Source organism: Lontra canadensis, unplaced genomic scaffold (assembly GCF_010015895.1).
Source record: "Lontra canadensis isolate GAN:19392208 unplaced genomic scaffold, GSC_riverotter_1.0 scaffold6, whole genome shotgun sequence".
In the NCBI taxonomy this organism is placed as follows: domain Eukaryota; kingdom Metazoa; phylum Chordata; class Mammalia; order Carnivora; family Mustelidae; genus Lontra; species Lontra canadensis.
In genome coordinates this window covers 31,071,426-31,085,646 of record NW_022631000.1, presented here as the reverse complement: position 1 = coordinate 31,085,646, position 14,221 = coordinate 31,071,426, and the positions used below count along the sequence as shown (strand labels likewise).

Here is a 14,221-nt window from a genome sequence, read left to right as displayed (position 1 = left end):
CACATCAGATTCAATTTAATAATACGCCCTTCAGAAACTGATACATCCTTTTGTAACATTAACCTTGAAGTAAGAACTATACTGTCGGTAGGCGTTTAAGACAAACACAGTGTGATATTTTACAGTAATATGGATAAGTTTTTTGCATCTTTATCCTAGACTTGAAACATCTGCATAAGTGATCCCTATTCACACATCTCTGACACAATCTTGAAGCCCGTTGATCCTGCCAGTGGATCTGCACTGCAGTGAGAACAGAGAATTGAAATGTGAGCAATGGGTGCTTTGTCAGAGCGGCTGCAATCTGCAAGTCAATCGGGCTTAATTGGTCCAATAAACAAAAACATTACATCAATTATAAAAATCTCCGAAATAACTGTCATGTTTTCATTGATTAATTCCTACTCATTTACTCAACAGAAAGAATTTTGTAGCAAGAAATAAAATGCTTTAAATCACATCCAATATACTGCAAAGCCAGGTGTCTAATTATAGCAACCTCCCCCCAACCCCCTTCACTCACTTCTTTTAGAGATCAATGTTAGCTGCAGAGACTACTAACTCCTTATTGTGAGCTACATTTTTAAATTTTTTATGTCAGTCATCTTAGGGGGAAATGTCTGAAAGAAAATAAAATTGGTTCTGGGGTAAGAAGCATTGGCTGAGGTATCAATAATTTGGTTAATTTATTAAATGCATACTAATTAGCTAACCCTGTCATTAAGTCACTTTTACTCTTTGAGTTAGCTCCTATTAAAGCAATATTTAGTATTCCAAATTAAAAATACTAAGACCTATCCATTTCCCAGTGGTTTTCAGGCCAAATTTAGGAAAACACAAATCTGCTATCTGCCACTACTCAACCTGAACCAGTCAATGGTTTCCCTTAGCCTTTAAGTAAACGCTCAACTCCTCACCTGAACTCACAAAGTGCCTGGTAACCTGAGGCTTACCTTCTGGCCCCGTGCCTTCCCTTTTTCCCCTAACTGCCCCTTAGCAACTGTCATTTCAGTTACACCACACTGCCATCAGTTTCTGGAACATTCCGTATTTTTTTCAGGCTTGACTTGAAAATCATTGATGCTTCATCGCAAATGTGTTTTATCTGTCTAGTTTACACCTTTATTCTTATCCTTATTACCGAGTATATCATTGGAACTACTTAGGAAGCCTGCCTTGCCTTCCCTCTCCTCTGTTTCTGTAGTATCCTGGGGACCTCCATCAATGAGCATATTCTACTACATCCTCTAATGATCTGCTCGGTGTCCTATGTGAGACTGATTCTTTAAAGGTAAGGAACCTCAACTGTGAAGACTCAGAACCCTTGGCAATGGCTGGTATGGAACAGATTATAAACACTAGTAACTGAATCGATGAAAGAATGAATGATGGTCCTTTCATATAGATCTGGGTATGTGGGTTCCTTTCTCCACTGACAATGGTAACATTTTATTCTCTCCTAACCATCCTCAATTATATATATATATTCTATAAGCAAGCTATCTACTCACTGAAGCCTTCAAGGTTCAGCTTCAGTGTCTGTTACACAGTAGCTATTTAATTAACACCTGCTGAATAAACAAATCAAGAAATGAATCCTTAAAAAGTTGTTGAGTATGATTAAACCAAGGACAGAAGGATCTCAGTAAAGGCTGACTAGCAAAAAGAGGGGATAATGTGCAAGTTATTTCTCTCTGGATTTGGGAAAACAATGTGTACGAACAAATAACTCTACTTGGCAAGTCCACTTGAAGGATACATGCATATTCATGACACCAGTATTGCAATTTTGCTGGGTCTGAAAGTTTTCAAAATAAAATTTTGAAAGGAAAAATGCCAGCAGCTATAATAAATGTAGAAGTACCTGCAGAAGGGTCAACAGAGTGCTAGGAGATCCCCAAGCAGAAGAACGAGAGGATCACCCCTACCCAGCTCTGGGAGCAGAGAAGACCAATTAGGGAAGATGTCACAGCAAAGGGGATTCCTGGGATGAATCTTGAAAGACAGACATGGATAAAGAAAAGGAGAAGGGAAGGAGATTCCAGGATGAGTGAATGACCTAAATGGCATAAACACAGAAGACATTGTTTAATACATTGCACTCTATCAATTTAAAAAAGTTAAAATGTGTGTTAATATTACCACAAATCATTACTGAACAGATATATAATTTTTAGGTACCACTAATCTTTTTTTCCTACTTTGCTAATTTTATTTACTTTGTTTTTAAATTATATTTTATTATTTGTTGATATAAAAAAAATCGATACATTGAAAATAACTCAAACTTTTGGTATTTGCAAGCATTATCTTTTTGTTTGTTTGTTTTTACGTTAAATCTGAACCAACAGGGTTTGGGATATGGGCATGGGGCTTGTGTTACAGTTTTGTTATGTGATGGAATAATACAGGAGCTGTCTTTGCTTCAAATAAAGATGAATGATCTATAGGAGGATTGAAGAAGTAATGGAATACTAATCTGATTATACACACAGGCCAAGGACCTATTCAAGAAGCGTTAAGGTGAAGATACTTAAAAACAAATGACAGAATAAGCATATTAGAAACTAGAGATAATTAAACATTTGGAAATCATTAGGGCCCTGAGCCAAGGTACTTGGTTGCCATGACAAAGTCAAAAGAAGCTACAGAAAACCTGACAGGCAGGTATCCTGGGAGAAGCTGAACATAGAGGGAAAAGGCCAATGTTTTCAAGAGGCAATAAGATTATAATTTTCTAAATCTCTCTTGGGACTATGCTCTGAGTATTACTCTGCCTTGAGTTTTAGAGCACGAGTCCAGTCTGACTGCAAATGAAGTCAAGGTACAGGTACTGTAAAACAGGGATATTTTGCCTAATGTCTGAACCCTCTTCTGGCTTTTTAATTTACCATGAATCATAAAGAATTTCCTCTTTGCTATCGGATAAAAAGGAGGAGCCAGAAATACATAGGAAGCAGTCACATTCACCAACCAGTAACGACCCCTAGAGCCACTTACTGTTGTCTTGCACTCCATGCCCCTCTCAAACCCCAGAATGGACACCTGGGGTTCTATAATGCTGACCCCTCCAGGGATGGACGGGAAACTGTCTGCACTGGCCAGTGTTAGCTGCTGGGGACATTCTCATCTCAACCCCCATTTTCAGTAACCTTATATTGATAGCCTGAAACTAGTTGTGGGATTACAGAACTCAGCAAACAGACCCGCAAACTTGACAGATCAAGATGGTTCTGTTTTTTTTCCCCTCAGAGAGCAGATTGTTAACCACTTACCACCATACCACTAGATCCAACGTATCTCGACAGTCAGAAACCAAGGACACGTCTCATGATAAATAATAACTAAAAAAGCTCAGCAATCTGTTAGCAAGCAAATCAGTTTGGATTCCTCTTATAAATCAAATGATTTGAAATTTGCATTGTCGTTTGTCCAGCTTAAATGTCTAGATCAAAACATATATGCATATATAGGTCTTGCTAATATCAACTAAGAAAGAAGCCAAAACCATTGCTGGCTTATACGTGTAGTTGAAGTCAAATGACAGAACAGGTGGACAAGTTTAAATTGTGTTATTTTGGGGATGTAAGGTTTTAATCTCCAGGGGGATAATTAATCTCTGTTCATAAGTACTAAATGTAGCTTCTGAGATTCAAATAGTTTTCCCTTACTTTTGAGCAACTGATCATCTTTCTATACCATATGGATCCATTAAAAAACAAACAAACAAAACAACAGATTCCTTTTATAATTTAGAGGTGAACCGATGTGGATCACTCAATTCTCTTGATGGAAAGGATCACTAAACTAGTACTGTCTTACGCAATCCATATCAGAAAAGAAGTAAAATATGTTCTTTCAGTATGAATAAAAGGAAACATGAAAGAAAAAAATGTCACCACTTGGATATCTCAACCCATTCTCTTCATTCCAAAGAGCAAAGGAAAGACACTTATTTCTCAAGAAGAAAACTAACTGCACATGGGTATTTCAAAGTGAATGATTCACATATTTTTTTCAAATAGCTTTTTTGGTCTTTTCTATCCTTTAATGAGTCACTTAAATCCCAAAAGGTAATTTTCAACTCTATTTTCTCCTCAATCATTTGTCTTCCCCAGGCCCCCTGCCCCGATAAATCAGGCATACAACAATGCTCAAGAAGCAGGTGATCGAACATTATTCTTACAATCTTCACCAACACATCTGTTTAAATGTGCCTAAATGAAAAATACCTTTAATCAAATATATCAAGAATCAAAAACACTGACATATTTATAAGTAATAAATTAACCTGCATATGACTTCATTTAAAAAAAAAGTTTTTATTTAAATTCTAGTTAGTTAACACATGGTCTAATATTTATTTCAGGTGTAGAATTTAGTAATTCGTCACTCACATACAACACCCAGTGCTCATCACAATTTAAACCTCCATATGACTTTAAAGTTCCCTATATCAAAATCTGTCTTTGAAGTTTAGTAATTCCTCTTTTATACACATTTTGACTCTTCATGGAATGCCAGAAGCTATTCTCAATGATAGGGCATACGAAGTTAAATAGTCTAAGTTAACAAATTCTTTTTTTCTTAAATACAGCCTACAAAAATACTCGTTCCTTAATTTACACACATACAAACACACCTCTTTAAGAAGAAAACTAATTAAACGTGGACACCTTTTTTTTTTTTTTTAATTTCTCAAGTGTTTTCTGCCTCATGGATCCTGTGGATCCCCATATTTCTAATTCTAACCATCCATACATACCCTCACATGGGCCAACCTTATTTCTAATTCTTTGCATCTCATTGCTTTGATCATTTTATGTTATCTTCCTGAAGTACAGATTCCCCTGATCAGTAACATCACTCATTCAAATGTGAGCCTACAGTCAGGATCCTATGGGAATCGTAACATAAAGAAGCAAGAATAAGATGGTTAAATGAGACACCTTTTGAGATCCAATTTCTCTGACACTGTTTTCTACATATCTTTCCTCCTGTTCCACACCTTCCCCCCCAAATTAAACCACCACACATCCTCCCAGAATCCTAATTATCCACATTACTGAAACACAAGTAGTCTTTTAAGTATTCCTCTTATACATGCAGGGGGACTCCCCTGCTCCTACCAGACTCCCTCTCAGGGATGGGAACCTTGCACCAAAGACAGTGTGTGAGAACTACCTCTGTTGATGTTTATATAACACATTATTATTTTCCATAATCCTCACAACAGCCATTGGAAGTCATCCAAGCAGATGCTACTACCTTATTGTAGAGGTAAGGAAACCAGCTCTGAGATGCAAAATGTCTGGTCAAGGATCATGTATTAAATAAGCAGCAATGGTCTTAACTATAATCAGGTCTGCTGAGAATTGACCAACCTCCTTCCTGTGTCACTTTTAAAGTTTTGGTGGTTTTTTTTTTTTTTAAGATTTTATTTATTTACTTGACAGAGAGAAATCACAAGTAGGCAGAGAGGCAGGCAGAGAGAGAGGGGGAAGCAGGCTCCCTGCCGAGCAGAGAGCCCAATGCGGGACTCGATCCCAGGACCCTGAGATCATGACCTGAGCCAAAGGCAGAGACTCAACCACTGAGCCACCCAGGTGCCCCTCCTGCATCACTTTTAAGGACAGTAAATAACATAACTAATCCCAGCTACCACTCCTGAGACCCTCTATGGGCAAAGTATTGTACTGGGCTCTCTACAATAATATTCTCCCGGCAGCTTGGAAAAATAGACAAGGCATACTTTGCAAATCAGGACTGCATGATCTCTGCTTGGAAAAATGTTGAAAGTGAAGCCCCAAAGGCACAACAATAGTTGTGAATTTGGGGTTAGAACCAGGTCTTTCCATTCCTTGGCTGCCTCCCTCCCATAGGACTCTACATTTGGGACTATACACATGGTAATATCACAGGGAAAATGTACGACTTGGTGTTAAAATATATTTGGGGAACTGTATGTACATACACAACACACAAAAACACATATACACACACATACACACATCTCCTCGGATTTAGACAAAAGAAATAACTGTATTGTTATAATTTTTAAAACTAAAAAGAATATCATTTCTATAGTGAAGTTAATGTTCTAAAAAGTATAGTGATGGGGCGCCTGGGTGGCTCATTGGGTTAAAGCCTCTGCCTTCAGCTCAGGTCATGATCCCAAGATCCTGGGATTGAGCCCTGCAGTATCAGACTCTCTGCTCGGCAGGGAGCCTGCTTCCTCCTCTCTCTCTGCCTGCCTCTCTGCCTACTTGTGATCTGTCTGTCAAATAAATAAAATATTTTTTTTAAAAAAGTATAGTGACATTATTGTATTCCACATAATAATTTCAATTTTTCTAGGTAGCATAGACATTAAAACATATGCCCTATTAGAAGGCTCCACTTCTCCTAGAGCAGATATCATGAACATGTGAACTTTAGATCCTCAAATATTGCAGAAAAAAGGGGAGAGGTATCTGTATATTATCTAAAACTAGGACACCTTTTAAAGGTATCCTGGGGACAGGCAAACCCAAGTTACTAAGTAGTTTTCTTGCCACAATGCACATTCTAAGATTGAGTTGTTTCTTTTAAGGAGCAGATACTGGTCACGCTATTTTATAAAGGTTGACAGGCTGAACTCACAACGGCTTCACACTGTACAGGCACGACAGTGGGAGGCCACTAAGCAATCTCAGAAAAGAACAGCGTAATAAATTCTTGGGCCAGTATTTATATATAAAAAGTACGCTGGAATACCTGCTTATTTTAGTCTGAGACTATAAAAATTGCATCTGAGCATCATGAAACATAAATTAGAGAGACTGCTGTCTTTCTTAGCACACATTTTAATGAATCAGAAGGAGGTTTCATAAAACCGTGAAAACAGATGCTTGTCTCGTGATTATCCCCAACCCATGCTGTTCTGTGGCACTGGATTACAGGGTGGAGGCAAAAAGTCTTTCCACTTCACACCATTCTGGAGTTCTTGTTTCTTCCCATGAGAAACAAAGTGTCATGAAATTGAGGCCTGAAGCAATGTTTTATATATTGGGGGTGGGGGAGGGAAGGGCAGGCAGGCTCTTCTCTTCTCCATGCTTGAGTGAGTGACAGAGTCATAATGGCCACTCCTGTTCCTGCTGATCATCAATTCACTTTGGCAACAAGTGTTGTGCTAAAGGGACCAGCAGCTCCACTGTGACTCCCTCATATGCTGCAATGACTCAAGCCGAACACATGGCAAAAATACATGACATCTTGTGCTGCTTCTCCACTCTGTGCTCCTGATGAAATTTACTAGAATACTACAATCAGCTAGAAGCCGATTAAATAATTCTTGGATACAAAGTGACATTCAGTGGTTCATTTTCAGGCAATTTCAAATTGGTTTGGAAATATCCATTCTTTCATACAACAATAGGGGAATACTTATTTTCAGCGTATGAGTCTAAATTTTGGCCAGTATCTAATGACCCAGCTCACCTAGCGGTATCACATCCTCTGCTCGCTAATAAAATGATTGCATTTTTCTAACTAGATGCTCACTGGACAATGAAAGAAAATAAAATCTGGGAGAAAAGGTTAATTCTATGATCTCATACGACTTCAGTGTTTCAAAACTTCGTTATACCTTCAATAATGTACACTTAAATATTTTATGCGAAAGCTCAAAAGGAAAGTTGGTCTCAATTTCCATGATTATCAGATGCAGACTCATAAGCCAAAGTTTAAAATATTTTGCTTCCTTTTATTCAATCAATGTCAAGTTATTTTCAGTCTGTAATTCTTACTTTAATCAAAAATTTAAATATTTATGTCCCAATTACATAATCTTGGGGGTTTAAATCTGCAGAGCAAACCTAAAGTGGATATATATACAAACTCATTTAATCCTCACAGCAACACTATAAAATAGGTCATGTTATTGTCCAGTTCCCTTGATGGAGTACGTGAACCAAAGGAAATGGGGCTCCGATGTCCTAGCACCAAACCCTGATGCTACTTTGTCTCTCAGACACTTGGCCAGGGATTACTGTTCTTTGTTCTATCTTGTTTTGTTCTATGTACATACTTTCAATTAGTTATTTGCTCATCCCTCCACTCGATAAGCATGTTCTGAGCACCTGATTAGGGGCCAGGCTCTGGAGAAATAATGACAAGTAATACTGAAGGTAGGCCTCTTAGGATAAAGTTCCAAGTCTGGGGAGGACAGCAGAGTTTGGACAAAATAATTAAATTCTACTGGCAACACTATTGAAATGACAGGTAAATGAGAGAAGCAAAGGTTTAGGGACAGTCACTGAAAAACTCTGAATCTCAAGTCCGTCAACCGTTAAAAAAGGCACAAATAACAAGTGTTATTTTTGAAGAAAGTAACTGTAAAACCACATCAACTTTATATTAACTCCTTTTACACATTATATATATGCTCGGTTTCACTCTATAAATGATGGGCTTGGGGGAAGACACTTACTTTTCATATGGTAAAAGACATAAAATTACAATGAAGTAATTAAGACTATAAAACTCCAATTTAAGAGATTTGCTTTATAATCTTAAAGAATAAAGGGGACTTGACTACAGAAATAAGCTATAGAAAAATCATACAGTCTTTTCATTAATCAGTATGATCTTCCACCTGAATATATACCTAAAGTACTTGCCTTAATAGCAAAGCAATGACTGCAGTGCAACCACTTAGAACATGAAACATTTAGTCCACTTATCATTAAAGCCTCATATGGTGCAAACTGCCAAAAGATAGTATGAATAAAAGCTATTGTACACTCCTCAGTCAGCTGCCTCTCAATTATGCTTTTTACCAACAATTTTGTCTATTGTCTGCAATATCTCTCATTCAGGCATCCAGGTAGCAACCAAATTCTTCTTTCATTCAAATTGAGGGACTAAGTTTTAATTTTAAAAGATTCTCAGTGTTCACCCTAAGGCAGCTAAAACTTATGTTCGCATTGATTTCTCATCTTCTCCAATACTCCCTTCTACAGAGCATAGGCCAGGTACCCTTAATACTGGGAGGGCTGCTGCAGAAATCTCCTAAACCCCTGAACTTGCCTGCCAGATTTCAGGGTTAAGTGCTCATATGCACTCTATTTCAGAACTTCTACCAGATTCTCAAAAGGAACCATAAGCTAAAAAGATGAGAATGTATTTGGATAGACTCTTTTTTTCAAGAATTAATACACAGGAGATATACCAAGGACTCAAACAGTAAAAAGCTATGGAATTAATATTTTCCGTTTGAACTCACCCAGACGCATCTACCTCTTACCCATCCACCCGTCCCATCATGCTTTCCAAAAAATAGGAAGGTAAAAGACAAAGCAAAACACATAGTGGCTCAATTTCTATGCACTATTCTGTGTAAGTACCCTGAAAACTTCCTTTTCTAGCCTCTGTTGTGATTAAGTTGGTGCCACATGACTAATTCTAGCCCAGCGACCCTTGAGCTAGTTTAACCTCTGAGATGAGTAGAAACCAATGTTTTCCCCCCATCTCTCTCTGTCTGAGCTTCAGCTATCTCGGAAGCCACATATTGGAGGAAAATGGAGCAAACTTAGATCCCCGAGTCACTGGATAGAGGAGCGCACCAGTGAGTTTACAAGAGCAAGAAATAACTCTTTGCTGGAATTAGCCACCGAAATTGGGGGGTGGGATTGGGGGGAGGGCGGTGCACGGAGGTAGTGGTTGCTACTCATATCAGCTTACCCTGACATCCTCAAATTGAAGATAAAAATATATATCAGTTTAAATCTGTCTATGCATTAATTAAAAAGGGGGAAACTGTTTATTGCAAGTGTAATTTCTATATTTTATATACCATTCATTACAAGCTAGACTTAAACTAGTTTATTTAGTGACATGCCACATAATCCAAAAAGTTTACATCCATGCACCTCCCTAATAAATAAGGATAAAACCTAGCTTAATGTCCAGATCAAAACAGATATGTGTCACTGTCATCATCCAAGCAACAGTAGAGAGCATTCACACAATGGTGCCAGCCACAGTAGACACAGAGCTAAGGGGGAGAGTCCCACTACACCCCAGAGGACTCGTCAGTAAACAATTACAGTAGGAACCAGTGTGGGGTGCCATGGGGATATCTCCCACACATGGGAATAAAAGGACCAAGGGAGGTACTCCAAAGGAACTATCACTAGTATTGAGTCTAGAAGGACAGGTAACAGGTAGAAGTTACTTAAGAAAAGAAGGGTGGCAAAGATGTTTCATGAGAAGATAGAATGATGAGAAAGCACAAATGTGAGACAGTAAGATGCGCGTATAAAAAACTGTAGGGAGGCTGTAGAAGAGAGTCTAAACTGAAGGGTACTTCGGGATCGCCTGCCAAGGAGAGCCAGGGCGACATGGCGCTTCCAGTGTAAATATAGGACCTTCTCATGCTTTTCTGGGTGCTTCCGGGAGATGATAAAATATTTGTGCAACTGCATAATAGACATGATCAAACACTGCTTTAAAAGACTTTGGATGATAATAATAATACAAAAAGATGAACATATGAAAATTGTCATTAGCCACATTTTACTCATTTGGATACACTGTCTCACCCTTCAATTTTCCCTTTTTCACTTGTCTTAAAAAGAAAGAAAATGAAGTATTTTCAGGAGGAATTATAATCAAGTGGCTTACTTTAGAAACTTTACAGCCTTATATAATTTAGAAATTTAAACAGATATATTTTACTTCCAGAATAATATTGAGTCTAAAACCAAGAGAATGGTAACCAGTTCATAATCTCTCTGTGACTATGGAGCTATACTGGAAAAAAAAAAAAAAAATGGAGCATTGATCACTTATGTAAAAGGTAAATAAAGTGGATTATAACTAACCATAAAACAAATAGTAACATACTATAAACAGAAACATATTCACTCTATTTTTGCTAAATGGGAGACAGAGACAATCTTACAGTTTTTGCTTCTGCTTGGAATTATTTTTGCTAAGAAAAAAATCAAAAAACATAATTTGACTACTCTAATTAAGGGATTTATGCCTACAGTGTGTCTCAGACCAAACTTAAAGACATAACCTAATCTAATTTGGTTGATATGAAGAGTGGTATAAACCACAGCACTTAGGCAAACATTTGCTCTGCAAATTTTTATCTTTTCATAATTATTTTTCAGTCAAATGTTTCTACTTTCTACAATAAAGTTTGGTTAAAAATTTCATCTGGCTTTGGAAGTATCCACTTTTGAGCTCTAAGTTACATTTTGTTATGCTGTGATTTTCTTAATCAGGAAAAAAGAAAGTCTGATAAAACAACCTGTCCACCCCTTTGAAATTGAGAATTTGTTTTAGAAACAGTTTTTGAGGTTCACAAACATAGCCAATTATAGCTGTCAGCCTTGTACTTTGATGGACAGGCCAAGACCTTTCCCCTGATAGCACTGGTTTGTGTAGTTCCTAAAATACATTAGGGGATCACATGGAAAGGGATCACAGTAAACAATGTATATATAAGTGGATAAAACATGTTTCCACTCTCACAAATTGTATAGTCAAGGTGAGAAGTTGAACTAATGGATTTAAAAAGCAACATACAAAAAGTGTAAACATCAGGCAGTTGAGCTACCCACACAGCAAACAAGATGGAACTAAAGTAACAGAAGACCACCTTCTTCAATCTCCCGGGAAGTATTTGGTTCATCTTGCTTCCTCAAATCAGCCTCTCTACCCATTTTTTTTTTTTTTTTTACCCCTTCTCAATGTCTGTGACATGTGGTGCCCTCCATTATCCCTACTTTAAGGAATCTTCATTCTTTTCTTCTCTGACTTCTGTAACTTCCTTTAGTGGAAACAAAACCACGTCTCCATTGGAGGAACACCTCTAGCCTTCTACAACAATCTTCTTTCCTCTGCTTAACTCTCTGATGCCCACTTCTTCTCTTTTTTGTTACTGAATTTCTTTATAGAGTTGTCTAAACTTGTTGAGTCCTCATACATATCTTCCAACTTACTACTGACTCATCTTCTTGGAATCTGGTTTGCACTGAGTCGTCTGCCTCCTACCTCCCCCTTTCAATTCTACTCCAAGTGCTCTCTCAAGGGTTACTGCTGTCCTTTTCACTGCCGGTCAGTGTTCTTTTCTCATTTCTTGTCCTATCTGTAGTATCTGCACCATTAACTACTTCCTTCTTTCCTCTTTGGCCTTTCTTGTTTCCTGCCACTTTCTTTGACCTCTCTCGTTTCCGACTACTGATTAGAGAGGGATGCAGTAAGATTTGTCTCTACATCCCTTCTTCTCCCCATCCATCGTCTCTTTGAATATTACAGCACTATCCTGTGACATAGCACAATCAGTGCTAAGGGAGTGGCTTTCAGATGCTTTCTCTGTAAACTCAACTACCCAGCCAAATCAGTGATCTACTACTCCCTGCTTACTCTCTCTCCAAAGAATGAGAACACATCAATTCTAACACCTGTGTTTCTTACACTGACAAACGGCAATGCCCCATCCCTGATCACCCAAACTATAAACTTCAAGCTCGCTAACTTTCCTAGCTTTCCTGTTGAGCAATGAGGGATAAAACACTAGCACAGTACAAAACATTCACTGTGCACAGTCTTTAAGTACTTTTTTTTCCTCAAAGCATCACACTAATTTTCCTGAAATATCTTTGAGTGGGCTATATGATTTTATTGTTCAAGATGGACTACTATGAAGTAGGAACTAAATAATTCCCTATTATTAGGATGACTAATAGATTAGTCAGAAATAATATTCAGCTTTTCTAGTTTAGTAACTGCCTCCAGGCTTTGGAGCAATAGTAAAAACTTTCTACAGGGAAGCTCAGATAAAATCAAAAGCTAGTGTTTTCATAAGCTGTTCATTCAGAAGTGCAAGTTTCCATTCTTTTTCACTTCTTTTTCTAATTTTTTTATCTTCTCATTTCTCAACATGCCACAGATACAGTGTTACATTAAGCGATTCACTTACAAAATAAGAAACAAGTTTCCAGTTGTTCTGTTCATTCAAGAAAGCCACTGATGTTTGCATTTTCCTTAAATATTGTTTATATGCTTTTCCAAACTATGAAACAAGACACTGTAGGTAACACATGTCAAAAACTAGCTCTATAAATTAGCACAAGATAAATAAATGCAACAGCTAGCAAGAATTACATAGTAAGCCCTGAAGAACTGTTATTTGAATATTTTCAAATGTCTACAGTGTGTGTTTACATAAGTACTCTATTTAAGCACAAGGGATACATTCCAGGGGAATGAGCCCCAGGAGAAGGCATGATAGCCAGTACTTGGGTCGATGAGAGCTTGCTTCACTGTCAGCAAAGACTCTTCCTTTCTCTCCAAACTCCCACCTCACTTTATTTCTGCAACCCCGGTTTCTGTTCCCAGGATGTGGTAAGGTTTATTATACCCTCCATAATGTCCTAAGACTCCAGAAAGCCTCATTTCCATATTAATATTTAACTTCTTTCCTCAAACCTTTTCTCCAGCAGTTAAAAAACTGCCGTGATAGTATTAAGCACAATGTGTTTTTTTTTTTCTTTCTTTCTTTCTTTCTCTTTTTTAACACAGCAAAGACATCCAATGTACTTTTGGATGTTGCTGCTGCTGGCTGAAAGTTTAAACTATGTAGTGTGTGGTGCTCCTTTAATAACAATTGCCATAAAATCCAAATGAAAATAGGGACAGAAAACACACTGCATTCTTCGAAACCACCAGGATTTTCTTAACCTATTTCTACTTATTTTATTTAGAATGCGATTACATGGAATAAATGTTTATTTTTAGAATAGTATTAACTGCCCCTTTTGCTTAGGGTTTCTGTTTTCTCATCTAGCAATTCCCCAAAGTTCTATAAATGGAGGGTAATTCAACCTACAAAAACAGTATCTTATAACCTAGAACGTTCTCATCCTACTGTAACCACTGGCTGTAACCACAGGAGAAATTGAGGAATTTCACCCAATTTCTTTCAGTGAATTCTTTGCAGTATTTTAAAATAACTATCTCTTTCCTAAAAATAATAACTAAGAAGAATGTGTTACCACTAAACTTATCCATTCATTCATCCACTCACTCTTTAATTTTCACCAACACACACTCATTTATTCAATAAATACACATTTGCATATCCAGCTCTTTGATGAAATAATATACTTTGTTGATATAGCAGATTCTATATTCTCTAGTGTTAAAAATACATTTTCTCCTTAGA

General features: G+C 37.4%; 1 protein-coding gene across 21 annotated transcripts in view; it reads right to left on the bottom strand.

The window, feature by feature from the left end:
• MBNL1 (muscleblind like splicing regulator 1) overlaps positions 1-14,221 on the bottom strand; it is a 200,362-nt gene that overhangs the window by 85,624 nt on the left and 100,517 nt on the right. The window contains exon 1 of one of the 21 annotated variants that reach the window (XM_032852538.1): positions 1,865-1,887. The exons of the other annotated variants lie outside the window; for them this stretch is intronic. The gene's annotated coding sequence lies outside the window, so the exon portion shown is untranslated. Of the gene's footprint in view, positions 1-1,864; positions 1,888-14,221 lie in introns of those variants that run through there. 21 annotated transcript variants of the gene reach the window in all.